This window comes from Montipora capricornis, chromosome 11 (genome assembly GCF_036669925.1).
Source record: "Montipora capricornis isolate CH-2021 chromosome 11, ASM3666992v2, whole genome shotgun sequence".
Classification (NCBI taxonomy): domain Eukaryota; kingdom Metazoa; phylum Cnidaria; class Anthozoa; order Scleractinia; family Acroporidae; genus Montipora; species Montipora capricornis.
This window is the reverse complement of record NC_090893.1, coordinates 2,308,287-2,318,286: the sequence shown is the minus strand read 5'-3', so window position 1 is coordinate 2,318,286 and position 10,000 is coordinate 2,308,287. Positions and strand designations below refer to the sequence as shown.

General features: G+C 38.7%; 1 long non-coding RNA gene across 1 annotated transcript in view; it reads left to right on the top strand.

Annotated features, from left to right (window-relative positions):
- Positions 1–815, top strand: part of LOC138024042 (uncharacterized) — a 17,461-nt gene extending 16,646 nt beyond the window's left edge. Inside the window, exon 4 of the long non-coding RNA XR_011126874.1 lies at positions 803–815. This is a non-coding gene — a long non-coding RNA (uncharacterized lncRNA). The remainder of the gene's footprint in view (positions 1–802) is intronic.
- Positions 816–10,000: the final 9,185 nt, after the last annotated feature.

Sequence of the window (10,000 nt, the reverse complement as noted above, 5' to 3'; positions counted from 1 at the left end):
ACAGCTGCGACGAAGACTAGTACCCAGGGTACGTAATAAGAAACAAGGAAGTGTTCATAATTACAGTGCAACGCGCCTTACCGTGGCCACCTGACAAACTTTCACATTTAACAACTACGTGTAAATACGTTAGCCTCCTTGCAGTAGTTTTGTGTAATGGGACCGACACAAAAAAACTGCTGTAAGGAGGCTAGTAAATAGGTCAGCTCAACTTACAACTGTAGGGACTTTGCAAGGAGGCGTGACTGTCAATCAAATTCACACACCCTGATTGGCGGACAATTTGTAAAGAACTTTTTTTAGGTGGCCACGTTGAAGGTGCGTCGCACTGTAATTTCAAAACACGATATTCCTTGTTGCAATTTTAGACGAGCCATTGAATCCTGAGCGGTGCTTGACGCGGTAAGCAACTGAAAATCATGTTGTCTTCTAAAGAGAATTTGACTATCCAAACCAATTAATTTATCGATTTCAAATTCAATCGTGTCAAACAGTCACGCCTTATGCTCCTTCAAGTTTAATGAAGAGTGGTGTACTAAAGGTATAACCCGCGCCACGGGAAGGAATTTTAAACACGTTACGATCCTGAGATTTCACTTTGAAACTTTTCTTAAATCTTAATTACATGTGAAGTGAAATAGACTAGATTCTGTGTTCTCGGTGAGCATGCAGTTGCAAATATATTTAAAACTGAAGTGGAGACACCTTAAATTAATTGATAGCTCTTTTTAAACAAGTCAGTTAATTAAGTTTCCAATGCATTTTTTCTACGAATTAAGACTTCTTGACTTTTCTCTTTCAGCACACAATCATTTGAAGCGGTTATCCATCCTTGAACTTCTTCGACAAGATTTCAAATTTGGTTGGTAAGTTTAATCGACTTAAATTTGCGGAGGTCTCTTAGTTCGTTTGGCCAAATTGTATTTTTGTCTTCAATCGGTGGCTTTCCTTACAACCTCTTTATAATATCACTGGATGCTAAAATAATTTTGTTCCATTTTGAATTGGGGGATTGAGTAAATAATTAGTTGTCCTTCAAACTTTACCTCAGGCGACGACAAATTAAAAAAAAAAAACTGGCTACTTGCAAGCAAAAACTCCCTTAATAATATACTTTCTACAATTGCGGAAGTCAGTTTCATTTTTGCGGACACACAGTACCCTGGGTACTGATTTCTTTGGCGTTATACCTATGAGAGGCGAAGCCGCGATGTGGATCGAAGCGAAAAGAAAAATAAAAGCTCTGGCACCCAGGGTAGACTTGCATTGAACTAAGAAGCAAAGTGGTGATTAGTTTAGCAGTCGCGGCCCCTAAAATTGAAATTTGTTTTCGTTAATTTTTTTCAACAGAAGTCAAAGGCTTTGTCGGCATAATGAAAGTGATTCAATTTGCTGCCTGTATCTTCCTGCTCCTACTAGTCACATTACCCGATGAATCGGAAGCTAACCCTTGGTTATATCCCTAATATTCGATTTAGTGACCAGCTAGATTGCGTGCGTAATATTTGTGGATCAGTTGAATACGGTCAATTGCGCACAGTGAGTGGATCAGGTTTTCTTGTTATTTATGGATATCCTATCAGTAGCACTTGGGCCGTGTTAAACGGTCAGACCAGACCAAGAAACAACGCCCACTCCCTTGGTAAATTCATAAAAACAGATGATACAACGAAGCACTTATTTGCAATATAAAGTAGCACGTCGCACGCCAATTAGTATGAAGTCCGAAAGCATTCGCAAGTTCACTAGTAAATCGGGACACTTGCAAACACTGAAGAGACATTTGCGCATGGGTAATGGCGACCAGACCAGTATGTTTTTTTTTTTTTCAACCAATCGATTGATCATTTGGATCAAACAGTTCTAAGTATGGGCATCAAATCAGTAATTAGACAGGTCAAGTAAAGGACACTCGTACAGCAGCTTGATTCTAATTCTTACAAGCACTTGATCAGAACAATGGATAACAATAAGAATAACTTAAAATCATATTGACCACGGACCACACCGGTGGCTCAGGGCTGTCAAGCTTCGAGGAGTTGATTTCGAATCCGACCGACCAACACTTGGGTCTTTAATAACCAAGAAGAACGTGTTGGCTTGGTAATGATATCTGCAAATGGTTTCGAAAATGGCTACACTCTCTAGTCTTCTCGGATAAGGGCGATAAATCAGTTCAACTGATCGAATATTAAGCATACAACTGATCAAATATTAAGCAGACAACTGATCGATAAATCAGTACAACTGATCAAATATCAGGGACAAAACTGATCGATAAACAATTGGCAGTACAACTGATCGACAAACCAGCACAACTGGGGCCGGTTCCTGAAAAGTGTAATAACCCTATTCCAGGGATAAATGTGCCTGGAATAAAGCACATTTATCCCTGAAATAGAGTTATTACACCTTTCAGGAACACGGCCCTGATCGATAAATCGGTGTAACTGATCGAATATTAGACACACAACCGATCGAATGTGAGAGAGACAACTTACCGATAAATCAATACAATGAACGATCGAATATTAGGGACACAACTGATAAAATTTCGGAGACACAACTGATCGATAAATCAGTACAACTGATCGAAATGTTTAGTCTATTTCAATCTCGTAGCCAGATCTCCCACGGTCATACGGAAGGGAGATCTCATATTTCCAATGACAGAGTGAGATCTAGAAACGAGATTGTCTATCTATATACCCTCGTAATTTTAATCCTCTAGCTTACTCTTCGTGTTCGTGTAAGCGTAAGGGTAGTCGATGATCGAATGTGAAAGAGAACTGATCGACAAATCAGTACAACTGATCGAATATCAGGGACACCGCTGATTGATAATTCAGTACGACTGACCGATAAATCAATATAACGGATCAAACATTAGGGACACAACTGATCGAATGTGAGAGCCAATTAGTCGATGATAAATCACTTCAACTGATGGAATATTACGGACACAACTGATCGATGAATCAGTACAACTGATCGAATATTAGGGACACAACTGATAGATAAATCAGTACAACTGATCGAATATTAGGGACACAACCGAACGATAAATCAGTGCAACTAATCGAATATTTGGGACACAACTAATCTGATAATTAAATCAGTACAACTAATCGAATATTTGGGACACAACTGATCGATAAATCAGTACGACTGATCTAATATTTGGTACACAACTGATCGATAAATCAGTACAACTGATCGAATGTTAGGGACACAACTGATCGATAAATCAGTACAACTGATCGAATATTAGGGAGACAACTAATCGATAAATCAGTGCAACTGATCGAATATTAGGGACACAACTGAACGATAAATCAGTGCAACTAATCGAATATTTGGGACACAACTAATCTGATAATTAAATCAGTACAACTAATCGAATATTTGGGACACAACTGATCGATAAATCAGTACGACTGATCTAATATTTGGTACACAACTGATCGATAAATCAGTACAACTGATCGAATGTTAGGGACACAACTGATCGATAAATCAGTACAACTGATCGAATATTAGGGACACAACTGATCGATAAATCAGTGCAACTGATCGAATATTAGGGACACAACTGATCGATAAATCAGTACAACTGATCTAATATTTGGTACACAACTGATCGATAAATCAGTACAACTGATCGAATATTAGGGACACAACTGATCGATAAATCGGTGCAACCGAATATTAGGGACACAACTGATAGATAAATCATGATCAGTGCAACTGATCGAATATTAGGAACACAACTGATCGATAAATCAGTGCAACTGATCGAATATTAGGGACACAACTGATCGATAAATCAGTACAACTGATCGAATATTAAGGACACAACTGATCGATAAATCAGTACAACTGATCTAATATTAGGGACACAACTGATCGATAAATCGGTGCAACCGAATATTTGGGACACAACTGATCGATAAATCAATACAACTGATCGAATGTTAGCGACACAACTGATCGATAAATCAGTACAAGGCTGATCGAATGTTAACTACACAACTGATCGATGAATCAGTACAACTGATCGAATATGAGGGATTCAACTGATCGATAAATAAGTACAACAGAACGAATATTAGGGACACAACTGATCGATAAATCAGTATAACTGATCGAACATTAGGTACTTAGGTACATAACTGATCGATAAATCAGTACAACTGAGCCGGGAATATTAGGGACACAACTGATCGATAAATCAGTACAACTGATCGAATATTCAGCACACAACTGATCAATAAAACCGTACAAGTGATGGAATATCAGCAACACAACGGATCTAATGTAAGAGACAAAGGATCGATAAATCAGTAAAACTGATAAAATATGGAATAATTGACTTGCAACTGATCAAGTAATGATAACGGTCAGTTAGGTGAAGAGATATGACGGTGGGCCAATCGGTAGATATAATTAATTTTGAAACAAACGGCGCGCCATATCCTTGCAGTAGTTTTGTGTAATGGGACCGACACAAAAAACTACTGCAAGGAGTCTAGTAAATACGTCAGCTCAACAACCCATGCAACGGTGTTCAACTTACAACTGTGGGTAGGCTTTTGAACGTTATGCTAGCATTCTTTCGAGCATTTTAGTGAGGCGAAGGCATTGAGCATCATTCGAGCATTTTAGTGGCATTTTCCCGGCGGAAAATTAATATTTTTCCCCGGAGTATATAGCAATGAAAATTACGTTTACGTCAAAATGAAGAATTAACTTAACCTCTTCATTTAAGTTTCACTGAAAGGGGACAAAGGATTAACAGATCAAGAGATCATTTTGAGAATTATCTTCTGGTGTATTGCGACTTTTACATACGTTCTTGTTAACCTGTTCTACTAAGTAAACGTTTTTATTAAGCACCGAACTGTAATTGTGTTAAAACATTGAAATTATGAAAATTAAAAAACTCCCATATATGAGCATTAAGCGAGCATTTAAGTAACTTGTTTGGGCGAAACCGAGCATTTTAGTGGTAAAAATGGAGCATTAAGGTAGAGCATTTCAGTGGGGAAATAAAAGCATAATGCACAAAATCCCAACTGTGGGGACTTTGCAAGGAGGCGTGACTGTCAATCAAATTCACACACCCTGATTGGCGGACAATTTGTAAAGAGCTATTTTTAGGTGGCCACGTTGAAGGTGCGTCGCACTGTAATTTCAAAACACGATATTCCTTGTTGCAATTTTAGACGAGCCATTGAATCCTGAGCGGTGCTTGACGCGGTAAGCAACTGAAAATCATGTTGTCTTCTAAAGAGAATTTGACTATCCAAACCAATTAATTTATCGATTTCAAATTCAATCGTGTCAAACAGTCACGCCTTATGCTCCTTCAAGTTTAATGAAGAGTGGTGTACTAAAGGTATAAACTGCGCCACGGGAAGGAATTTTAAACACGTTAAGCCCGCCTCACACTTGAGGAAAGAGCTGAGCAAACTGCCTCGGGAGGCGGTTTGCTCAGCCGTTTCCTCACGTGTGCGGGGAAATTGTGGTGAGAAATTCGCCTCGCGAGGCCGTGAGGATAAAATCAAACATGTTTGATATTTTTGGCCTCGCGAGACAAATTCCTCAATGTGTGCGGCCATCGTGAGAATCGAACTGAGCTTGGTTTAATCAAGCATCCAATAAAAATACATGACATACTGACGTGACTCCAACGGTTCAGGATGGTGTCGGAGGAAGAAATTCGGACGTCACTGAAGTCACGTGAGAATGCCATGTAGTTTCATTGGATGCTTCATTGAACAAGCTCAACTCGATTCTCACGATGGCCGCACACAATGAGGAATTTGCCTCGCGAGGCGAAAAATATCAAACATGTTTGATTTTTTCCTCACGGCCTCGTGAGGCCAATTTCTCATCAAAATTTCCCCGCACACGGTGAGAAAACGGCTGAGCAAACAGCTCTTTGTAAACAAGTCAGTTAATTAAGTTTCCAATGCATTTTTTCACGAATTAAGAATTTCCAGTACACAATCATTTGAAGCGGTTATCCATCCTTGAACTTCTTCGACAAGAGCTCAAATTTGGTTGGTAAGTTTAATCGACTTAAATTTGCGGAGGTCTCTTAGTTCGTTTGGCCAAATTGTATTTTTGTCTTCAATCGGTGGCTTTCCTTACAACCTCTTTATAATATCACTGGATGCTAAAATAATTTTGTTCCATTTTGAATTGGGGGATTGAGTAAATAATTAGTTGTCCTTTAAACTTTACCTCAGGCGACGACAAATTAAAAAAAAAAAAACCGGCTACTTGCAAGCAAAAACTCCCTTAATAATATACTTTCTACAATTGCGGAAGTCAGTTTCATTTTTGCGGACACACAGTACCCTGGGTACTGATTTCTTTGGCGTTATACCTATGAGCTGCGAAGCCGCGATGTGGATCGAAGCGAAAAGAAAAATAAAAGCTCTGGCACCCAGGGTAGACTTGCATTGAACTAAGAAGCAAAGTGGTGATTAGTTTAGCAGTCGCGGCCCCTAAAATTGAAATTTGTTTTCGTTAATTTTTTTCAACAGAAGTCAAAGGCTTTGTCGGCATAATGAAAGTGATTCAATTTGCTGCCTGTATCTTCCTGCTCCTACTAGTCACATTACCCGATGAATCGGAAGCTAACCCTTGGTTATGTCCCTAATATTCGATTTAGTGATCAGCTAGATTGCGTGCGTAATATTTGTGGATCAGTTGAATACGGTCAATTGCGCACAGTGAGTGGATCAGGTTTTCTTGTTATTTATGGATATCCTATCAGTAGCACTTGGGCCGTGTTAAACGGTCAGACCAGACCAAGAAACAACGCCCACTCCCTTGGTAAATTCATAAAACAAATGATACAACGAAGCACTTATTTGCAATATAAAGTAGCACGTCGCACGCCAATTAGTATGAAGTCCGAAAGCATTCGCAAGTTCACTAGTAAATCGGGACACTTGCAAACACTGAAGAGACATTTGCGCATGGGTAATGGCGACCAGACCAGTATGTTTTTTTTTTTCAACCAATCGATTGATCATTTGGATCAAACAGTTCTAAGTATGGGCATCAAATCAGTAATTAGACAGGTCAAGTAAAGGACACTCGTACAGCAGCTTGATTCTAATTCTTACAAGCACTTGATCAGAACAATGGATAACAATAAGAATAACTTAAAATGATATTGACCGCGGACCACACCGGTGGCTCAGGGCTGTCAAGCTTCGAGGAGTTGATTTCGAATCCGACCGACCAACACTTGGGTCTTTAATAACCAAGGAGAACGTGTTGGCTTGGTAATGAGATCTGCAAATGGTTTCGAAAATGGCTACACTCTCTAGTCTTCTCGGATAAGGGCGATAAATCAGTTCAACTGATCGAATATTAAGCATACAACTGATCAAATATTAAGCAGACAACTGATCGAAAAATCAGTACAACTGATCAAATATCAGGGACAAAACTGATCGATAAACAATTGGCAGTACAACTGATCGACAAACCAGCACAACTGGGGCCGGTTCCTGAAAAGTGTAATAACCCTATTCCAGGGATAAATGTGCCTGGAATAAAGCACATTTATCCCTGAAATAGAGTTATTACACCTTTCAGGAACACGGCCCTGATCGATAAATCGGTGTAACTGATCGAATATTAGACACACAACCGATCGAATGTGAGAGAGACAACTTACCGATAAATCAATACAATGAACGATCGAATATTAGGGACACAACTGATAAAATTTCGGAGACACAACTGATCGATAAATCAGTACAACTGATCGAAATGTTTAGTCTATTTCAATCTCGTAGCCAGATCTCCCACGGTCATACGGAAGGGAGATCTCATATTTCCAATGACAGAGTGAGATCTAGAAACGAGATTGTCTATCTATATACCCTCGTAATTTTAATCCTCTAGCTTACTCTTCGTGTTCGTGTAAGCGTAAGGGTAGTCGATGATCGAATGTGAAAGAGAACTGATCGACAAATCAGTACAACTGATCGAATATCAGGGACACCGCTGATTGATAATTCAGTACGACTGACCGATAAATCAATATAACGGATCAAACATTAGGGACACAACTGATCGAATGTGAGAGCCAATTAGTCGATGATAAATCACTTCAACTGATGGAATATTACGGACACAACTGATCGATAAATCAGTGCAACTGATCGAATATTAGGGACACAACTGAACGATAAATCAGTGCAACTAATCGAATATTTGGGACACAACTAATCTGATAATTAAATCAGTACAACTAATCGAATATTTGGGACACAACTGATCGATAAATCAGTACGACTGATCTAATATTTGGTACACAACTGATCGATAAATCAGTACAACTGATCGAATATTAGGGACACAACTGATCGATAAATCAGTACAACTGATCGAATATTACGGACACAACTGATCGATAAATCAGTGCAACTGATCGAATATTAGGGACACAACTGAACGATAAATCAGTGCAACTAATCGAATATTTGGGACACAACTAATCTGATAATTAAATCAGTACAACTAATCGAATATTTGGGACACAACTGATCGATAAATCAGTACGACTGATCTAATATTTGGTACACAACTGATCGATAAATCAGTACAACTGATCGAATGTTAGGGACACAACTGATCGATAAATCAGTACAACTGATCGAATATTAGGGACACAACTGATCGATAAATCAGTGCAACTGATCGAATATTAGGGACACAACTGATCGATAAATCAGTACAACTGATCGAATATTAGGGACACAACTGATCGATAAATCAGTACAACTGATCGAATATTAGGGACACAACTGATCGATAAATCGGTGCAACCGAATATTTGGGACACAACTGATCGATAAATCAGTCCAACTAATCGAATATTTGGGACACAACTGATCTAATAAATCAGTACAACTGATCGAATATTAGGGACACAACTGATCGATAAATCAGTACAACTGATCGAATATTAAGGACACAACTGATCGATAAATCAGTACAACTGATCTAATATTAGGGACACAACTGATCGATAAATCGGTGCAACCGAATATTTGGGACACAACTGATCGATAAATCAATACAAGTGATCGAATGTTAGCGACACAACTGATCGATAAATCAGTACAAGGCTGATCGAATATTAACTACACAACTGATCGAGAAATCAGTACAACTGATCGAATATGAGGGACTCAACTGATCGATAAATAAGTACAACAGAACGAATATTAGGGACACAACTGATCGATAAATCAGTATAACTGATCGAACATTAGGTACTTAGGTACATAACTGATCGATAAATCAGTACAACTGAGCCGGGAATATTAGGGACACAACTGATCGATAAATCAGTACAACTGATCGAATATTCAGCACACAACTGATCAATAAAACCGTACAAGTGATGGAATATCAGCAACACAACGGATCTAATGTAAGAGACAAAGGATCGATAAATCAGTAAAACTGATAAAATATGGAATAATTGACTTGCAACTGATCAAGTAATGATAACGGTCAGTTAGGTGAAGAGATATGACGGTGGGCCAATCGGTAGATATAATTAATTTGAAACAAACGGCGCGCCATATCCTTGCAGTAGTTTTGTGTAATGGGACCGACACAAAAAACTACTGCAAGGAGTCTAGTAAATACGTCAGCTCAAACAACCCATGCAACGGTGTTCAACTTACAACTGGGGTAGGCTTTTGAACGTTATGCTAGCATTCTTTCGAGCATTTTAGTGAGGCGAAGGCATTGAGCATCATTCGAGCATTTTAGTGGCATTTTCCCGCGGAAAATTAATATTTTTCCCGGAGTATATAGCAATGAAAATTACGTTTAGGTCAAAATGAAGAATTAACTTAACCTCTTCATTTAAGTTCACTGAAAGGGGACAAAGGATTAACAGATCAAGAGATCATTTTGGAATTATCTTCTGGTGTATTGCGACTTTTACATACGT